The sequence below is a fragment of the Cebus imitator genome, unplaced genomic scaffold (genome assembly GCF_001604975.1).
Source record: "Cebus imitator isolate Cc_AM_T3 unplaced genomic scaffold, Cebus_imitator-1.0 Scaffold43, whole genome shotgun sequence".
NCBI classification, from domain to species: domain Eukaryota; kingdom Metazoa; phylum Chordata; class Mammalia; order Primates; family Cebidae; genus Cebus; species Cebus imitator.
In genome coordinates, this window is record NW_016107358.1 from 2,726,663 (window position 1) to 2,746,471 (window position 19,809).

The window sequence follows — 19,809 nt, forward strand, 5'->3', positions numbered from 1 at the left end:
GAGACAGGGTCTTGCTCTGTCACGCAGCTGGAGTGCAGTGGTGCAATCATGGCTCACTGCAGCCTCAACCTCACAGGCCCAAGGGATCCTGCCACCTCAGCCTCTCAAGTAGTTGGTACTACAGGCAAGAGCCACCATGCCCAGCTAATTTTTGTTTTTGTTTCCTGTAAAGACAAAAAAACATGTTGCTCAGGCTGGTCTTGAACCCTGAGCACAAGCCATCCACCCACGTCCGCCTCCCAAAGTGCTGGTTTGCAGGTGTGAGCCACCATGCCCGGCTGCTACTCACTTTTCATAAAGAGATCAGAATAGGATACTCTAAGCCAGTCTCTCTAGAATATTTAAGAGGACCTCATTTGCAAAGTATTGATTTAAATAGAACTTTTCCAGAACCCACCAACCGTATAAGGCCATGGACATGTCACTGAATTGCAGAGTATATCATATTACTTAGGCAAGAACCAGGGAGCTTAGGACATAGCATGGGGCCCACCCACTGGGGTGAAAATCTATGTTTGGGGAGCTGACGATATTGCAGTGCTTGCAAAGGAAATTCAATCTATCAGGCAATTTCAGCTCACAGCAATTTTTGCTTACAGCTCAGGGGAGCAGTTGGCCAAGGGGGAAGGAGAGAAAGGCCATAAGTCAGAAGCAGAAATACATCCAATAAACAGAGTCCAGCGATGGGCAGGTAATACTTGGAAATCCAGACAGGAAGCTGGCTCCATGGAGTCTGTCCTCTAGAGGCTAAGCTCCAATCAGAAACCTCAGGCCTGAGGCAGAGCTCCAATTCCGGGTGGGAGCCTGGCATGGGAAAGGCCTCTTTACTCCTAGGAAAAATCTGGGGCTCAAGGCAGGCTGCCAGGCAGGAACTTGGGAACAGCAGTACCCACAGGGGACCTTAGGCTTGGGAACGGGGCAAGAGCCCAATTAACAGAATCAGGGCACTGCCTCTGGGCAGACTGGCTGGGAGTGTGGCTGGGTGATGAGCTGCAGAGAGCAAGGCTGGGCTGGATTCAGTGCCCTTGCCATGGGCCTGGGATGACCCAAGAACTGGGCTGAGCCCCCTGGGGAAAATCAAGAACATGTTCCTGCTGGGGATGAAGAAAGGGGAAAGGCTGGGGCTCCCTGGGCCTCCGTGTTTGCCTTTCTTCCAAAAGTCCACTTCAGGATTATATATGCCTGGTTACCTCTTTCATCAGCAAGTAAGATGTTCCACAGAAGGGCGGAGACTCTCAAGTGGATCAATCAATGATACTCTGAGAGGGGAGGGTGAAACTGAAATTAATGACAAAAGAAGTTCAGAGCCCTTCTTTGTGTATTGTACATGCCCTAAGCAAACTAGTAATGAGAAATGCCATTTCCTAATGGAAAAAAGAAAGTAATAAAATAGAACTAATGCACCTCCTAGTACTCAGACCCTCTCCCTGTTAGTGCAGCATGAAAGGGGGATCTCTGAGGTTTTCTAGATCTCCCGCAATCCATCAACCCTGCCAAAGCACTTCAGATAAGCCATCTCATTTGCTTGCCATGCAAATGTAACTTTAAAATAAGCCCCCCAGCTTCCAATCTAATCTCTGTCCCTATGGAGGTCATTGGGGGTTGAAACTCTCTTTCCACATCCCTCTTTTGCACACCCCTGTGAAACACACAACCGGACTACCTGTGTCTACCATGGGAATATTACTGTACTTCTCCCTTCTCGGGAAATGGAGTCCAATCTTCTCCTTTCGTCCAGCCTTTCTCTGGCACCAGGATACTTTGCCGCTGGCTGGCTGGCTGCATGCTTTGTTGGTTGTTCTGTTTGTTCATATCTCATTGACCCTAGAAGATGTGGCAGAGAATAGCAGTTCCTCACCAGTGCGGTGTGTCAGTCACCCTGGAAGCTCTCCTAGACCCCACATGCATCGGTCCTGACCCAGACCTACCAAATCTGAATCCCTGGGGTGGGAACCAAAAAAAAAACAAACAAACAAACAAACTACATTTTTACAAGTATGGATTATGCTGTACTTACACTACTTTAAAAATAAAAAGGAAAATAAAAGAATAAAGTAGATCAATTGTCATAGCAAGATGTCCATGATACATTAACTGCAAGTTGTTACAGAACACTATTATTACATGATTAATGGATTGTATTATTAAATGCATTCATCAGGCATTTTTATGAAAATGGAAAATATCCGTGTGTGTAATATAATATACAGGCAGATATTTAAACAAAAGAATTCATGGACTTGGGATTTTATCCACCGTTCCCTGTTCTCCTCTGCCATTCACATCCCAAGCCCTAGGTAAAGTGAAACCAATTTCAGATATAGAATCATACTGGTTATATTATGGCTCTATCATTTGGTAGCCATAAAAAATTTGGCAAGTTGCTAAATTACCCTAAGCTTCAATTTTTTTCACCTTTGAAATGAGATGTAATACCATTACTCCGTTATATGGTACTGTTGTAAGGACAAATAAGATTGTATACATGCCCAGTCTCGTGTTAGACAAATTATAAGAAAGACTTTTTAGGGAAAAATTAGTCTTACAAATTAAACAGTACTTGAGAATTTTTTTCTTTCTAAAAAATTAGAAAATGGAGAAAAACACAATTGAACAGTTTTATATTCATCTTTCTTACTTTAGAACAGGAAAGCTTACACCTGTTTTACCGAAGGGTTGCTGGAAGAGGGTCAGCCCATCAGCACAACAGCATTCAGAGAAGGACTGGCTAACTCTGAGACCTCAGTAGCTTGATCTACCTGCCAAAATGAGAGAAAATGAGAGCCAGAAACTCAGGGCCCCAATTCTCCCCTCCTAGACCTAGTATCCGTATATTAAACTACTCCTTCCAATGTTAAGAACTCCACACAGAGGCCGGGCACAGTGGCTCACATCTGTAATTCCAGCACTTTGGGAGGCTGAGGTGGGCGGATCACCTGAAGTCGGGAGTTTGCAGACCAGCCTGACCAATGTGGAGAAACCCAGTCTCTACTAAAAACACAAAAAATTAGCCTGGTGTGGTGGCACATGCGTGTAATCCTAGCTACTGGGGAGGCTGAGGCCGGAGAACTGCCTGAACCTGAGAGGCAAAGGTTGTGGTAAGCTAAGATCATGCCATTGCACTCCAGCCTGGCCAACAGGAGCAAGACTCTATCTCAAAAAAAAACAAAAAAACAAAAACAAAAACTCCACAGAAACCAAAGTACTCCAAAATAACAATAACTGTTTGCCTAACAGTAAATGATCACCACGCACTGATTTCTTCCTAAGCACTTTAGCCAGGTGAGGTGGCTCATGCCTGTAATCCTGGCTACTCAGAAGGCTGAGCTGGGAGGATCGTTTGAGCTTGGAAGGTCAAGGCTGCAGTGAGCTGTGATTGTGTAATTGCATCACTGCACTCGAGCTTGGGTAATAGAGTGAGATTCTGTCTCAAAAAAAAAGTTTGCTGGCCAGGCACGGTGGCTCATACCTATAATCCCAGCACTTTGGGAGGCTGAGGTGGGTGGCGCACCTGAGGTCAGGGGTTCGAGACCAGCCTGACCAATATGGAGAAACTTCGTCTCTACTAAAAATACAAAATTAGCCAGGCAAGGTGGCACGTGCCTGTAATCCCAGCTACTCGACAGGCTGAGGCAGGAGAATTCCTTGAACCCAGGAGGTGGCAGTTACCGTAAGCCGAGATTGCGCCATTGTACTCCAGCCTGAGCAACAAGAGCAAAACTCAGGCTCAAAAAAAAAAAAAAGATTTGCTTTATAAACCACAGAATATATGCCTAAAATGTTTTCTTATTTTTAAAGATTATTTATAGACTATTTATTGTTAGGAAAAATATTTTATTTCTTAATTATTTATCATCTGAACAAGGTAGGACATGTTAGCATCAAAGAGCACTGGAAGGAGGCAGATTTACAACCAGCCTCTGGCAATCTCACTGTCTAACTGGGGGCAACCCCTGCTGTTCAAATGAGAGAAAATGAGAGCCAGAAAAATTACATTCTAATACTTCTAAGTTAGTATTAGAAGTTGAACAGTACCTGAGAAATTTTTTCTTCCCTAAAAAAATATAAAATGGAGAAAAACACAATTAAACAGTTTTATATTAATTTTTCTTATTCTTAGAATAAGAAAGATCATGCCTGCTTCATGGGGGGACTGCTAGAAGAGTATCAGACTATCCGAACAAGAGCATTCAGAGAAGGCCTGTCTAACCCAGAGACCTTGCCACCCTGGTCTACCTGCCTAGTTGGGCCTTGCTAGAAGCACTTGTGGCTGCCACCTGCAGGCCTCCTTCCAGCCTACATGCCTTGTGGCAAAAGTTGCATGGCATCTGGCAGACTGGAAAATCATGCAAATATTCACGATCTTGCCAAAATCCCTAATCAAGGGTGAACAAGCTGTTAAGAGAAATTCAACTATTCCTATGCATTTGCAGAAAGTTTTGAAGGCGTTTATCTCAAGGAACAGGAGATTTAGGAATTAGAGGTTGGTCATCATCAAGTATCTGACTATATATCACCTAAGGTGGGATTGAAACTAATCCAGTGATTTCAGGCTAAGAGCTAGGATTAACAGGTGGAAACCACTGCCTCGTAGTTAAGAGAAAGGGCTGCGGTCATCTTGACTGTGGTGATAGTTCCACAAATATACCATGACCTATTTTATACTTTGTATATGTACAGTTTATTTTATTTCAACTTCGATAAAGTAGAAAAGAGTATGAGCTATAATGTCAGATAGTTTGGGTTCTAATTATTGCTTAGAGACTTACTATCAGTGTGATCTAGAACAAGGATCCCCAACCCCTGAGCCATGGACAGGTATTGCAAGAGGTGAGCGGCAAGTAAGCCAACAAAGCTTTGCCTGTATTTACAGCCACTCCCCATCACTCCCATTACCTGCTGAGCTCCACCACCTGTCAGAGCAGTGGCAGCATTAGATTCTCATAGGAGTGCAAACCCTACTGTGAACTGTGCATGTGAGGAATCTAGACTGCATGCTTCTTGAGACTCTAATGCCTGATGATCTGTCACTGACTCCTATCACTCCCAGATGGCACTGTCTAGTTGCAGGTAAACAAGCTCAGGGCCCCCACTGATTCTACATTATGTTGAGTTGTATAATTGTTTCATTATATATTACAATGTAATAATAATAGAAATAAAGTGCACAATAAATGTAATGAGCTTGAATCAACCTGAAACCACCCCCGCCCCACCCCGCACAGTCCATGTAAAATTTGTCTTCCATGAAACTGCTTCCTTGTGCCAAAAGGGTTGAGGACTGCTGATCTAGAATAAATTCTTTAACCTCTAACAGATTTCTTGGAGTCAATATGAAGTTAGGTGAGATAATGCATATTCCATGCTTTATCTGACCTAATCAATGTGTGGCAATCATTTATTGTTAGGCAAACAGTTACTGTTATTTTGGGGTACTTTTTCTGTGGAGTTCTTTTTTATTTTTTGAGATGGAGTTTCACTCTTGTTACCCAGGTTGGAGTGTAATGGGGCAATCTCAGCTCACCACAACCTCCGCCTCCCGTGTTCAAGCAATTCTCCTGCCTCAGCCTCCCGAGTAATTGGGATTATAGGCATGTGCCACCATGCCCGGATAATTTTGTATTTTTAGTAGAGACAGGGTTTCTCCATGTTGGTCAGGCTGGTCTCGAACTCCTGACCTCAGGTGATCCACCCACCTTGGCCTCCCAAAGTGCTGGGATGACAGGCATAAGCCATTGTACCCAACCTCTGTGGAGTGCTTAGCATTAGAAGGAGTAGTGTAATATAAGGATACTGGGCCTAGGAGAGCAGAATTGGGGCTCTGAGTTTCTGGATCTTTTGAAAGGGCATCAAGGAGCACTGGAAGGAGAGAGATTCATAACCAACCTCTGGCAACCTCACTGTCTAACTTGGGGCAAACCCTGCTGCTCAATTAAGAGAAAATGAGAGCCAGATAATTTTGGCATTGAAAAGAACTTTTGAGTTTGGCTGGTCTTACTTCCACCCAGTGGTCCCAGTCTGGCCATGAGATATTCCTGCTTTCCTCATCTCCCGGCTCTCAGTTCCCCTGCAGAGAGCTCATTCCCCCACCAGCACTCTGTTGGCATCTGACAGCAGGGGTAGGGGGTCGGGGATTGCATACCAAACACTATTAAGTGGTTAAGTATTTAAAAACAGGAGGTGAGAAACACATTCATTTCCTGCTTCTTGCTGTCTCACTATGTGATGTTGAACAAGTCATTCCATGGCTCTGAGCCTCAGTTGACTAATCTGTATAATGGAACTGATATTATTGTCCTATTCTTGTGATGTTGTAAAGTGCTTATTTCTGCTCAGCACAGAGTTAAGTGCTCCATTAACGCCAGGTCATGAGACTATATGAGCATCATGAGAGGCAGTAAGTAAAATTAATAAATATAAAATGGAATGCCCAAGTTCTCAACTCATGATCCTGTCCAGCTGCTGAAAACAGAAAGCCAAAGGGCTTTCTTCCTCCCCAGATAATTCAGATACATTTTAGACAATGTTCTCCGGGGGTAAAGTACCTGCCTTTGTTCTCCTAATCTACTCTTTTTGCTACTACCCTAAATTCCACTTTTGCTTACTGAATTTTTTGTGGGGGAGGATGGAGTTTGGCTCATTATCCAGGATGGAGTGCAATGGCACAATCTCGGCTCACTACAACCTCCATCTCCCAGGTTCAAGTGATTCTCCTGCCTCAGCCTCCTGAGTAGCTGGGATTACAGGCATGTACCACCATGCCTGGCTAATTTTGTACTTTTAGTAAAGACAGGGTTTCCCCATGTTGGTCAGGCTGGTCTTGAACTCCCAACTTCAGGTGATCTGCCTGCCTCAGCCTCCCAAAGTGCTGGGATTACAGGCAGGAGCCACCAGGCCCAGCCTCACTTATTGAATTTAATACCTCAGTAATTATTCTTAATTTTGTCTCTCCAGGTTTTCCTTTGCTTTGATCTTTTTAGCCCATATGATACAACAGATGGTGTTCAGCTTATACCTTCCCCAGATCTGAACACTTCATGTGTGCAGGCGGCAGCTGGCCTGCCTCCTTACTAAACGTACCAGCGACCTATTGGCCCAATATTCTGCCCTCAATAATCTGTGGCTGCTCCTGGGTATGCAGCCTGGAACCTTCTTTGCTGGGGCCTCTCAATCCCTGGAATATGTTAGGCATCATAAGAGCCTGGCACCCCTTTCCTTCTATCCCTAAAACATCACACACATCACAAACACAAACTCACACACACACACTATGGGAGCATGAGCCCTGGTCACACATCCATTAGAACCAATGGTAGCAGCGGCCTCACCATTCCTTTCCATTACATCCCTCACCCCTTTCACTTGCTTTTTGGAAGGTCTCTTGCTAATATTTTCAGTCCTTTTAGTTAAGGTGCTATCTCTGATCCCAGATATCACTCAAGAAGCCTAATGTTGTGGTTAACAATATTTTCAATTACTACTAACATATTTGATGGCATACATATGTTAAAAATGAAAAGAAGTGTTCTGGAAGATCATTTGTGAATATTTATCAATGAGAATATATGTAATATATATATTAATATATATATTACCTATATATATATATATATATATAGGTAATAATGATACCTAGCATGAATGTTTGCCATGTACCAAACACTATTGCTAACTCATCTTATTTTCCTATCTTCAACTCTATAAAACAGGTACTTTTGTTATTACCACTTTATTCCACTTTTAGAATTCTCTTAAGTGAATCATCCCAGATTTATTCAAATTGTATGTATATAAAAATTTATCAAAGCATTGTTCAAATTGAATTATGTCCACATAATAGAATATTTGCAACCATTAAATATCAGAATTTTCGGGAATGTTTAATATTTTGAAAATGACAATTTGATATTAAATGAAAAACAAGATATGCACATTTTATATACAACATGAGCCCAATATTATCCATGGATACATAAACCAAAAAAGAAAACAAAGAAAGAGAAAGGTACAACAAAATTCTGACAGTGAATATCTCTGAGAGGGAGATTTTTTTTACTTTATTCACTTGTCTCTGCCATCCAATTTTCCACAATAAGCAAGCTTTAATGTTATGATCAGAAAACGTAAATGTATTAAAAATATATCTTGCTATAATTTAGTTACGTTCCACTTAATTTCTGCTAGAGCCCCAGTCTCCTGAGTGTCCTCAGGAGCTTCACAATCTCTCTGATGCAGTCTATGAGATACACTTTCATCTTATTTCCAAAGAAGAGAACCCAGAAATGTAAGAAAGTTTAAATTTACTCGAATTATACAGAAAATATCCAAATAAAGCAACCTATGGTCATTTGGTGGCAGGAAATGAATCCTCATTAAGGACCCACCAAACTTCCTGCATTTAGCTACCATGTGTCAGGTTTTCTCTTTTCTACCAGGATATTTTCTTCTTCCAGGACTTTTTATCTCAGTGATATTCATGGTTTCTTTCCTCCTCACCAGCCCCTGTCTCTCCCAAATCTCATTGGCTCTGTTTAAAGCCTGCCTGAAGGAACCTCCAAACAGACTCCCTTTCATCTGACCTGTGAGCCGGAACAGAGCTGCCTTTGGTAAAAGAGGGCCACCTGAATTACCCTACTTTCTTTTAACTACCAAAAAACTTTGACAAACAGTTTATTTCGGGGGGGGGGGGCTGTTTCTTTCTCTAGGGAAAAAAAAAATGGAACTAAATACAAAATCTTTCATCTAATTGCAGTAAAAAATAGGCACTTCTCTTTCACTTTAGCCATTCTAGGCATATTGAAAGGAGCATGGATCTGCAGTCTTCCCAGATCTGGACTTAAGGGTCAGACTCTACAATGAGCTAGGAGAGCATGTGCAAGGCTGTGAAGGTTGTTTATCTACAAAATAGGACTGATAAGTTTAAGGACTGTTGAAAGAATAAAAATTGTACATAAATGATGACATAAGTATGCACAAACCTAGCACCCAGATCTTTGTTTCAAATGCCGTTCTCCAATAAAAAAAAAAAAAAAAAAAAAAAAAAAAAAAAAAAAAAAAAAAAAAGCTCCTGGGAAAAATGGCTGAATCTAGGACTAGAGAACTAGAGACACAAATATAGAAGCTGAGCCTCTTGCACTGTCAGAAAATACAAAAGTACTTAAAAAAATTAAAAAGGACGGGTCAAATGGATACAAAGAGAAACTGAAGGAGCTCCCAATGTCGAAAGTTGAAATCATTTGAGCAACAAAATAATATTAGTATTGTTTTATGATCTGAAGTATAAAATAAATATTTGTAAACCCACGCTGATATAAATAAGTTATAGAATAAACAAACGAGTGAGAAGAGATGAATCTCTCATGCAGAAGAATTCAAACATATGTAGATACTGCACACTCGCTAAATGTGGACTATTCATAGTGATTTCCTCCCACAGAGTACAGTATAGAAATGAAGCAAAAGGGAAACTTTGCAGTGGGGAAATTTGACTGACACTATGCCAGCCAGCCAGGTGATCAAAGTCAATATCGACGGTGACAAGTCACGCTGAGAGTATGCTATCCTTAATAGAATGGGATAGGAATGGCATTTTGCCACTGTGCACTTCCTTCCAAAAGCCCAGAATTCTAGTCTAATCAGAGAAAAATGTCAGACAAATCCCAATAAAGGGACATGCTACAAAATACCAGTCGCATAGTCCTTAAAATTGACAAGGTCATCAAAAACAAAAGAAGTTTGAGAAACTGTCACAGCCAAGAAGAGCCTAAGGAGACATGACAACTAAATGCAATACGGTGTCCTGGGTAAGATCCTGGAAAGGATGAAAAGCATTAGGTTAAAACTAAGGAATTTTGAATAAATTATGAACTCTAGTTAATAACAACATAGCAGTATTGGGTTTTTGTTTTGTTTTTGTTTCTGTTTTGAGAGAGGGTCTCGCTCTGTCACCCAGGCAACCATAGCTCACCGCACCCTCAACCTCCCGGGCTCAAGCATTCCTCCCATCACTGCCTCCTAAGTAACTAGAACTACAGATGCACACCACCATGCTTGGCTAATTGTTTTTTTAAAAAAAATTTTTCGACTGGATCTTGCTATGTTTCCAGGCTCATCTTGAACTCCTGAGCTCAAGCAATCCTCCCACTTCTGGCTCCCAAAGTGCTGGGATTACAGGTATGAACCACTTCACCCAGCCAGTATTGGTTACTTAATTGTGATAAATATACCATACTTATGTCAGATATTAACAATGAGGGCAATTGGGTGTGGGGTATATGAGAACTCTTTATGCTATCATCACAGTTTTTCAATAAACCTAAAACTATTCCAAAATAGAGAGTGTATTTTTTTTTTAATTACACATATAAATATGCTTTGTTAGCAGGGCATAGTGGCTCATGCCTGTAATCCCAGCACGTTGGGAGGCTGAGGCAGGAGGATCACTTGAGCCCAGGAGTTCGAGACCAGCCTGGGCAACAAGGCAAGACCTTATCTCTACAAAAATAAAAATAAAAATTAGCCAGGCATGGTGGCACATACCTGTAATCGTAGCTACTCAGGAGGCTGGTCTGAGAGGATTGCCTGATCCCAGGAGGTCAAGGCTGCAGTGAGCTGTGATTGTGTAATTGCACCACTGCTCTTGAGCCTGGACGATAGATCGGGGCTCTGTCTCAAAAAAAAAAAAAGTTTGCTTTGTAAACCCCAGAATATATGCCTAAATTGTTCTTTTCTTATTTTTTTTAAGATTATTTATAGATTATTTCTTATTAGGAAAAGTATTTTATTTCTTAATTATTTATCATTATAACAATATATGACATGCTGATTATAAATAATAAACTAACAAAATCTCAATGTATTTTTACTGCATTTTTTAAACTTTTATCCTTGACAAATGGGAAGGGGAAACTATCAGGGTGATAGTGAACAGACTGGAAGGATAAAGGGCTGGACTAGAGGCCTAATACCACCACAGTCTTTACCTTATCTTCTCCTCACACAATTAAACTCAGCCTCTTAGCATATCTCATTCTTGAGTGAAGCAGGAAGGCAGTAGCACAGCAGTGAAATTCACAGGCTTTGAATTCTCACAGACCAGAGCTTGCATCTTGGTTCTGTACCACATGCCACTTGTATGGTCAGGGGAAATTATTTATCTCTACAAGCTTCAGGCTCTTCATATGGAGCCAAAGGGTAACAATATCTCCCCTCAGGATGGTTGCCGATATTAAATGAGATGATGTATATACAATGCTTTAGCAAAATGGTAGCCATTATTATTATTAAAGGGATGTAAAATTTGACTAGACGTAGTTGTAAAAGCAAAGTAGAAAATAAATATCCTGACGGGCACAGTGGCTCATCCTTGTAATCCCAGCACTTTGGCAGGCTGAGACAGGTGGATCACCTGAGGTCAAGAGTTCGAGACTAGCCTGGCCAACACGGCGAAACCCCGTCTCTACTAAAAATACAAAAATTAACTGAGTGCATTAATGGTAGCACGTGCCTGTGATCCCAGCCACTCGGGAGTCTGAGGCAGGAGAATCGCTTGAACCCGGAAGGTGGAGGCTGCAGCTGCAGTGAGCTGAGATTGTGTCACTGCACTCCAGGCTGGGCAACAACAGCAAGACCTCATCTCAAAAAAAAAAAAAAAAAAAAAAAAAAAAAAAAAAAACGATAAATATCCATGAGTTCAAAGAGAGATATACAATTGAATAAAATAAATGGGGAGAATAGATAAATCTTCTGTACAGAATTCCAGATAATTTATGCACATAGGACTCCTCAAAAAGGGCTACATAACTCCCCACTCCTTAACGTTTTGGCTGCTGGCAGTGACTTCCTCCCACAGAGTACAGTATGGGGGGCTGCGGGAGAAGTAACTTTACAGTGGAGAAACGTACTAAACATTGCTCAGTCAAGGTGATGAAGGTTAATATTAAAATTGACAAGTCATGCTGATAACATGGTATGATAAGTATGAACTTTACCTCTATGGTCTTCCTCCCAAAAACCTACAACTCCTGTCTAACCATGAGAAAAACATCAGACAAACCCAAATTGAAGGGCATTCTATAAAACACCTAATATCCCTCCAAGCTGTCAAGGTCGGCACAAGCAAGGAAAATCTGAGGACACGGCACAGTCTAGAGGAACCTAAGGAAACATAAATATTCAATCTAATGTGGTATCTTGAATGGAATCCTGGCACATAAACAAGGACATTAGGTCTGTGAGATAGCAGAGGACGTTAGGTAAAACTAAGGAAATCTGAGTTATGGACTTTAGACTTTAGTTAATACTAGCACATCAATACTAGTTTACTTGTTGTAAAAAATGCACCATACTAATGTAAGATGTTAATGAACGAGGAAGCCGCCCAGGGAGGCAGATGGCTTGGGCCCAGGAGTTCAAGGCCAGCCTCGGCAACATGGCAAAACCCCACCTCTACAAAAAATACAAAATAATAATAGCTAGGTGGCACATGCCTGTAGTCCCAGCTACTCAGGAGGCTAAAATGAGAGGATCGCTTGAGCCCCAGAGGCGGAGGTTGCAATAAGCCGAGATCATGCCACTGCACTCCAATCTGGGGTACAGATTAAGACCTCGTCTAAAAAAAAGTAGGGGAAACTTACAGTGTTTGGGATCTATGGAAACTCTCTATCCTATCTTCATAATTTTTCTTTAAGTCTAAAACTATTGTAAAATAAAAAGTTCATTTTTTAAATGAGTCGGAATAGAATGTTTGTTACAGTAATTGGGAACTACCTATTTTAAATTTACAGCAGCCTTGTCTTTGTTTATTAATTTGTTAAAATTGAAAACTCCATGATAGCAACGTGAGGATTTCGATCTAGATTGACGGCATAAGCTAGTTTAGGTTTTAAAAACAAACAGAACATCCTCGGTTTAGTAGGGCACCTCTGCCCCCTAGTGTCTTAACATTCAATCTGCATTTAGTAGCGAAGGACAGCCTTTGATGTTTCAAGGTCTGGACAAGAGTCGAAATATTCTCAGAGCCTCTGATCTCAGAGTAGGGTCATACTCCAGTTTGTTCGTATACGCAGAACCTTTGCACCGCTGAGTGGTCCCTGAAGAAATTGGTACATGCACGTGAGGGCAGGAGGGCAGTTTGATATGTGAATAGAAAACCTTAAAAATGTGTATAGGGGCCGGGCGCAGTGGTTCACTCCTGTAATCCCAGCACTTTGCGAGGCTGAGGCGGGCAGGTCGCTTGAGGTCAGGAGTTCAAGGCCAGCCTGGCCTACATGGGGTAACCCTGTCTCTATTAAAAACACAAAAATTAGCAGGGTGTGGTAGTTCACACCTGTAATCCCAGCTACTTGGGAGGCTGAGTCAGGAGAATCACTTGAACCTGGGAGGCAGAGGTTGCAGTGAGCCACGATTGTGCCACTGGACTCCAGCCTGGGCAACAGAGTGAGACTCTGTCAAAAAACAAACAACAACAACAAAAAGCCTAGATCTCAAGCCTGAATCTGATTCTGTAACGGGAAAAACGTGTGTGTGTTGAAGGGGAATGTGTGTGCGGAAGGGAGCGGTTGATGAGTATGAAGCAAGAGGGTAATTTGCATGTAGGAGTAATATGATTAATTTGTAGCCAGTGAGCAGACTGTGGTAAAATAAAGATGACCACACATGCCCTTGAATCTGGAAGCCTCTGTGACTACTTTGACCAGTAGAATATGGCACAAGTGATAGTTAAGGCTCAGATCTTAAGAGACTGGCAGCTTCCACTGCCTGTCACTTGGAATACTTTCTCTAGGCATCCACTATGTCAAAAGAGAACTAGTCTGAGAATATTCTGCTGTGTGAAAGTGCAAGCTAACCATGTGGATATGCCATTTGAACAAGAATATAACAAAATGGTTATTGCTTTAAGCCACTAAGCTTTGGGTAGTTTTTCATGCAGCAATAGATAATTGGAAGTTTCCTCCCTATAAAAGGAATTAATACTATTCTTGTGCTATATAAGATGAGCTATAGTGAAAACTGCAGCAATATTAAATTTTAACTATCGTCATAGAAGTTTCTAGAATTACTATGGAGGAGGAGGCTTTTCTGTATAGGAAAATACTTTGAAAAGCCCATTAGGAGTAGAAGGTGAACTAGAGGATGAGTTGACAAAGAGAAATAAAAGATATAACCAAGCCACTTGAATTTGAATTGGACAAGAATTTGGATGTAGGAAAGAAAAGAGAATACAAAATAAAGCAGAAATAAAGGAAGAGAAACGGAAGAGAGGCAAGAAACGTGGCCAAAGAACAGAGATCAAGTTTCAAAAATAACTGAAAGACTTTTTTAAAACACAGGCATCTAACAAATTTCATGTTGATTGTATATCCATGTGGAAAATCTCTCTATTTCTCCAAAATTTCCATAAAAATTTCCTACCAGTATAAATAACTTTTGTGACATTTGTGTTTTGTTTCTAAGTTTAGGTGGAAATTTTTTTAAGTATCTGAGTTCTACTCATAGGTTGACTTGGTAGAGAAGAAGGATAACAGAGGCCATTTCCTAAACTGAATTATTGAGACATAGTGATTTTTAACCAGAAGATATTTTGCCCCCAAGAAATACTTGGTAATTTCCTAAGGGATGGTCTTGACTGGGACGGGGACTAGGACGGGTCAGGGAAGAAGGGCAGCCATTGGCACCAAGTAGGCAGAAACCAGGGATGCTGTCAAAAATCCTGCAGTGCACAGGTTAGCCATCCACAAGAAAGAATTTTCCAGCCTAAAATGTCAATAGCACCAAGATTGAGGAATCTTGATCTAGAGGAAGCCAAAGATCTGAGTCAAAAGTGTCCATGAGAATCTAAGTCTCCTGCAGAACTTACAGAAATCTTGAAGAAGACATTAGACTTTCTACAATCCATGGAATGTGGTTTGAATCATTCTTATGTAAATTATCTTATGTAAATTAATTCTAATTAACCTCTGGGTTGCAGCATCAAATAAGGAAAACAAATCAGTTAAAGTTCTTAATTGCAAGTAACAGAAACAAACGCTGGGGAAATTGAGCAGAAAAGGAATGTATTAGGTAATAGTGGGCAGCTCGTAGAATCTCTGGAAAGGCTGAAGAACCTGGCCAGGAGGCTAAGCAAAACAACAAATAAAAAACAACTTATACAAGCATCCGATAGAATGGTCCATGAAGATATCAGCACCTCTGCTACTGGCACAAACACTGCTGGAATAAAGGAAGATGAATGTTCTAGCTATCAAGATAGAATGGATGCTTCAAAATAAAGGAAGGGGAAAGAAGCAGGACCTCAAAATTTCATTTTGAAAACACATAAATATCTTTCAGTCTTAATATGAGAAAGTGAAAATTCAGCCACGTAAGCCCAAAACCTCAGGATCATTGCTGACTCTCTAATAGTAACCGAGGTCAAAATACACTTGGATAAATGCAAAATCCTACCTGTCCTTCTGGTTTTAATCTTCCACCTATAACCAACACGACATCCACTGATAGAGTAACCTACTATTTGGATTACGGTGATTCCCTGCAAAGAAATTACGCACACATGAGCTTTCAAAACAAAACCAAACATAATTTGACACCATTCAAAGAGCACTCTGTGATCTGTTCTAGATCTACATTGCAGTGTTTTCTCCCACTGCAAATGATTTGCTTATTGAGCCCTAAGTATACTAGGCAAATGGTTTTCCTTCTTCTGCACCTTTGTTCTCACCATTCTCTCTTCTGAGATGCCCTTTTCTCCTTTTCTTTATCTAAATCTCACATTCGTCCTTTAAACTCCAGCTCAAAACTTACAGAACACCTAACAATCCCACTAACCTACTTTGTGATCTTGAGAAAATAAATACATTTCTCTGAACGTGTAAAAGTACAACATGGAACATTGTATTTTGTATTTGTATTGTATTATACAATGTATACAATTAACATTGTATTTGTATTACATTTTGCTGAAAACATTTTATCAGGATGTCATATTGTCTACACTGTGCTCTAGTGGGACTGGAAGCTCTAAACCTGTAGTCCTGAGTTACCTGGAGGGCGAGTGCAAAAGCACAGTAATGCCAATGACGTCTTTGCTAAAGAAGTAGGACTCATTTTCAAGCTCACCCTTTATCAAATAGATCTCTGTGCTGCAACCTAACATAGAGAAGACTGTATCTCATGATAACCTTTTCTTCCAGTGCTTTTGAAATAGTCAGGCTTTATTAACACCACCATGAAACAGTCCTGAAAATGAAAAACACTTTAATCTCTTTCATTCTCTCTGAATAAAGAATATATTTTAATGGAGCAAATTCTCAAGTTTCAGACTGCAAACTCAAATGCATAATAAATATTGCATTTCTTAGACCTGGCGTGGTGGCTCACACATGTAATCTCAGCACTTTGGGAAACCAAAGTTTGGTTTGACCTTGGGTGGATCACTCAAGGTCAGGAGTTCGAGAACCATCCTGGCCAACATGGTGAAACTCTGTCTCTACTAAAAATACAAAAAGTCACCTGACATGATGGTGTGTCCCAGCTACTTGGAAGGCTGAGGCAGGAGGATCACTTGAACCCTGAAGGCAGAGGTTGCAGTGAGCCAAGATCATGCCATTGCGCTCTAGCCTGGGCAGCAGAGTGACACTCCATCTCAAAAATACATATGTGTGTGTGTGTGTGTGTGTGTGTGTGTGTGTGTGTATATATATTCATTTATATTTATATGAGTTAAAGTTAAGTCTATTTAAAGAAATGCTATAACATTTCTTTAAATATATATATGTAATATATATATTTATATGTGCATATACATATATGTAATATATATATGTATATTCCTATTCTTACCATACATAGTGCTTTTGATGGCAGAATTAGGCAGTCTACACAACACTCCGTGTTTTCCACTATTGTTCCCAGTTTTACTTGTGGTTAAGTTGGCCATATGACTAGGTTCTGGCCAACAGGATGTGGGAAGAAATGAAGTAAGTCATTTCTAAGTTAGCCCTTACAAATCATCTCAGACAATCCTCCGTGCTCTCCAAAGTGACCTTGGAAGTCACATGTTTCAGATGGAATAGCTGGGAACAACCTGGGTCTCTGAGTCTCCTGCCTTTGCAAGAGCTCCCAATGCACATCAGACTGCCATGTGACAAGAAAATGACCCTGTATTATGATTAAGTCCCTGAGATTTGGGGGTTTGTTTGCTCAAGCAGCATATCCCATTCTATATCGACTGATGCAATCATTGAATGCACACTATGTGCCATGCACTACTCTAAGTGCCCACACATCAACTAATTTTATAAGGAGATATACATATTGGCAAACATCATAACATCATGGTAATAGAATGATACAGAAGGACATGCCTAAAATGGCCATTGAACCCCAAATTTACCACACATATCCTTCCAGTATTTCTTCCTCATTCTCTCTGCTTGTTTAAATCTCACCCTAAATTTCATTTCAGATAAGGAACAAAATGGCAAACTGGGTATGTTAAAGGAAACAAAGAAAGAAGTAGTTCTAGTGTGTGTTTATTTTACATAAATGTGTGAATTCAATCTACTTACTAAGAGCATCTTGAGAGCTGTGGATTCCTACAACCTCTCCTGCTGATATAGCCTGGTAAATTGACTACTGAAAGCAGATGAATTTTGCCTTCTCTAAATGCAAACACCACTGCTGTTTAGGTGGGCCTCCAAACTGGGAGATAGTAGGTCCCAGTGTCCTGGTGGTGTTTGTGAGTTGGACTAGGGTTAGAGCTGTTGTAGCAGGATATGGCCTCAACTTGGTTTATTCTGGCCCTTCCTACCACCAAGTATTCTTAGGACCATCTGAAATATGAGAGAAAAAGGAGATTGTCAACAGCTTGTGACAATGAGCAGCAAAGATGTGAGAGCTGGTCCTTCTGCAAGGCACACAATTCAACTCACTCTTACTGAGGAGGATGCTAGCAAGCTAGAAACTAGTTTGGTATAGGTACTACTACAAAGAATCACCATGCAGAATTACTCAAGGCATAGTATATATATTTTTTATTGTACAGGCAAAGTTACAGAATAGGATGAAGGTAGGGATTATGTTTTTAGTCTAAAACAGAAGCAAAGAGGAAATGCACCAGAGTGCAGAGCAAAAAATATTTCCAAGTAGGGGGAGAAAAACCTCAGAACCTGGTGGTAGGGAAGAAAGGGAAGGTACAATTTTGAACATGAAATTGGCTGAAAAGATTATAAGTTGTAAGAGACATAGAAACTTAAAAACAGAAGAAAACACCAACTTGCAAAAGGTTTTCATGATGGAAAGGTTGAAATAGAGTGAAGAAAACTAGTGGTGTGCTGCTCAAACAATGGTGTAGGCGTAAATGTTTAACAACTGGCTCTTCCAAAAACAGTGTGTGTACATATGCATAAGTTTCTTATAAATTTTACTATGACTAAATGCTTCATTACTACCAATCCTATCTATTTCAACAAAGAAGCTGCTCACATCGTTAACCTATGAGTTTAGCTTTGACATGAATATTGGTCGTATTTTCCCATACATTAATGAATAAGAGAAAATTGAAACAATGAAGACGTACATTAGTAAAATTTAAATGATGTGCAAGACTTCTTTACTAAATTAGATAATAGTTTTCAAATACTGAAAGAATGCTTTCTCAATTTTCTATGTTATTCACAATGTAAAACCACAGACAGAACGCACTTTAAAATTTAATCTTTAGTATTATGTTTGCATCACTTTTTAAAATATCTATCTGTAACAATGAAAACTCACTAGCCAGAATCGTAAAGGAATAATCACTATGGAACAGAATTAAAGGGCATAGTTATTGGTCAATACATACTTTACCATATAAAAGTAAAATAGGGGCCAGGTGCAGTGGCTCATGCCTGTAGTCCCAGCACTTTGGGAGGCGGAGGCAGGTGGATCACCTGAGATCAGGAGTTTGAGACCAGCCTGGTCAACATGGTAAAAACCCTGTCTCTACTAAAAATACAAAAATCAGCTGGGCGTGGTGGCAGCTACTCAGGAGTCTGAGGCAAGAGAATCGCTTGAACCTGGGAGGTGGAGGTTGCAGTGAGCCAAAATTGTGCCACTGCACTCCAGCCTGGGCAACAGAACTAGACTCTGTCTTAAAAAAAATAAATAAATAAATATAAAGTAGGATGACAAGGAAAAAAAGATGAGAGCTGTGAAAAAACATTGTATCAAATAATAGAAGGAGATTTCATATGTAAGTAGTAGCCTGGTACCTAGCACACTAAATCAGTATTTACGATGCATGTAATCACAATAGTTATTATAATAGAAAAATCCGAAGGAAGATTGTATCTCTGAATTTATTAAAGGGACAAGAAAAAAAAAATCGGACAATAAGTTGGCATCTTCAACTTAATGAACGAAACTTGTTCTCTAAGATACAAGCGCAGAAAGCAATAAAAATAAGTAAAGGAAATATTTCAAGATTTATAATTCAAGAGTAAATCCTTAAAACTACTTAAAAGACAGGAAAAGGCAAAAGTGCCACTGGAAACAAAATGAAATTTGTGACATGGAATAGTTTGCAGAAAAGGTATAAATATAGTTTTTTAAAGTGATAAATATAGAGGATTTCTAAACAAAGATTAGAAGTACAATTTTAAAACTGCAGCTAATTCTAGGTGTGGTTTAACTGATTCTTTCCTCCCCTATTCCACCCCATCACACGCACACACTCCAAATCAGACAGAAATCACTAAAATAATTTCACTGGAGCTGTGAAGTACACAGAATAATGCTCCCCCCAAAGAAGCTTGAATCCTAATCAGA

The 19,809-nt window shown here is 40.3% G+C and overlaps 1 protein-coding gene across 8 annotated transcripts in view; it reads right to left on the reverse strand.

The window, feature by feature from the left end:
• ATP13A4 (ATPase 13A4) overlaps positions 1 to 19,809 on the reverse strand; it is a 174,324-nt gene that overhangs the window by 145,111 nt on the left and 9,404 nt on the right. For 7 of the 8 annotated variants that reach the window (XR_001824590.2, XR_001824589.2, XM_037737825.1 and 4 more), the window contains exons 2-4: positions 2,661 to 2,759; positions 1,664 to 1,824; positions 1,191 to 1,278 (exon numbers count right to left, since the gene is read on the reverse strand). The gene's annotated coding sequence lies outside the window, so the exon portion shown is untranslated. Of the gene's footprint in view, positions 1 to 1,190; positions 1,279 to 1,663; positions 1,825 to 2,638; positions 2,760 to 19,809 lie in introns of all 8 variants that reach the window. The other variant, XM_037737824.1, reaches the window with a different exon arrangement.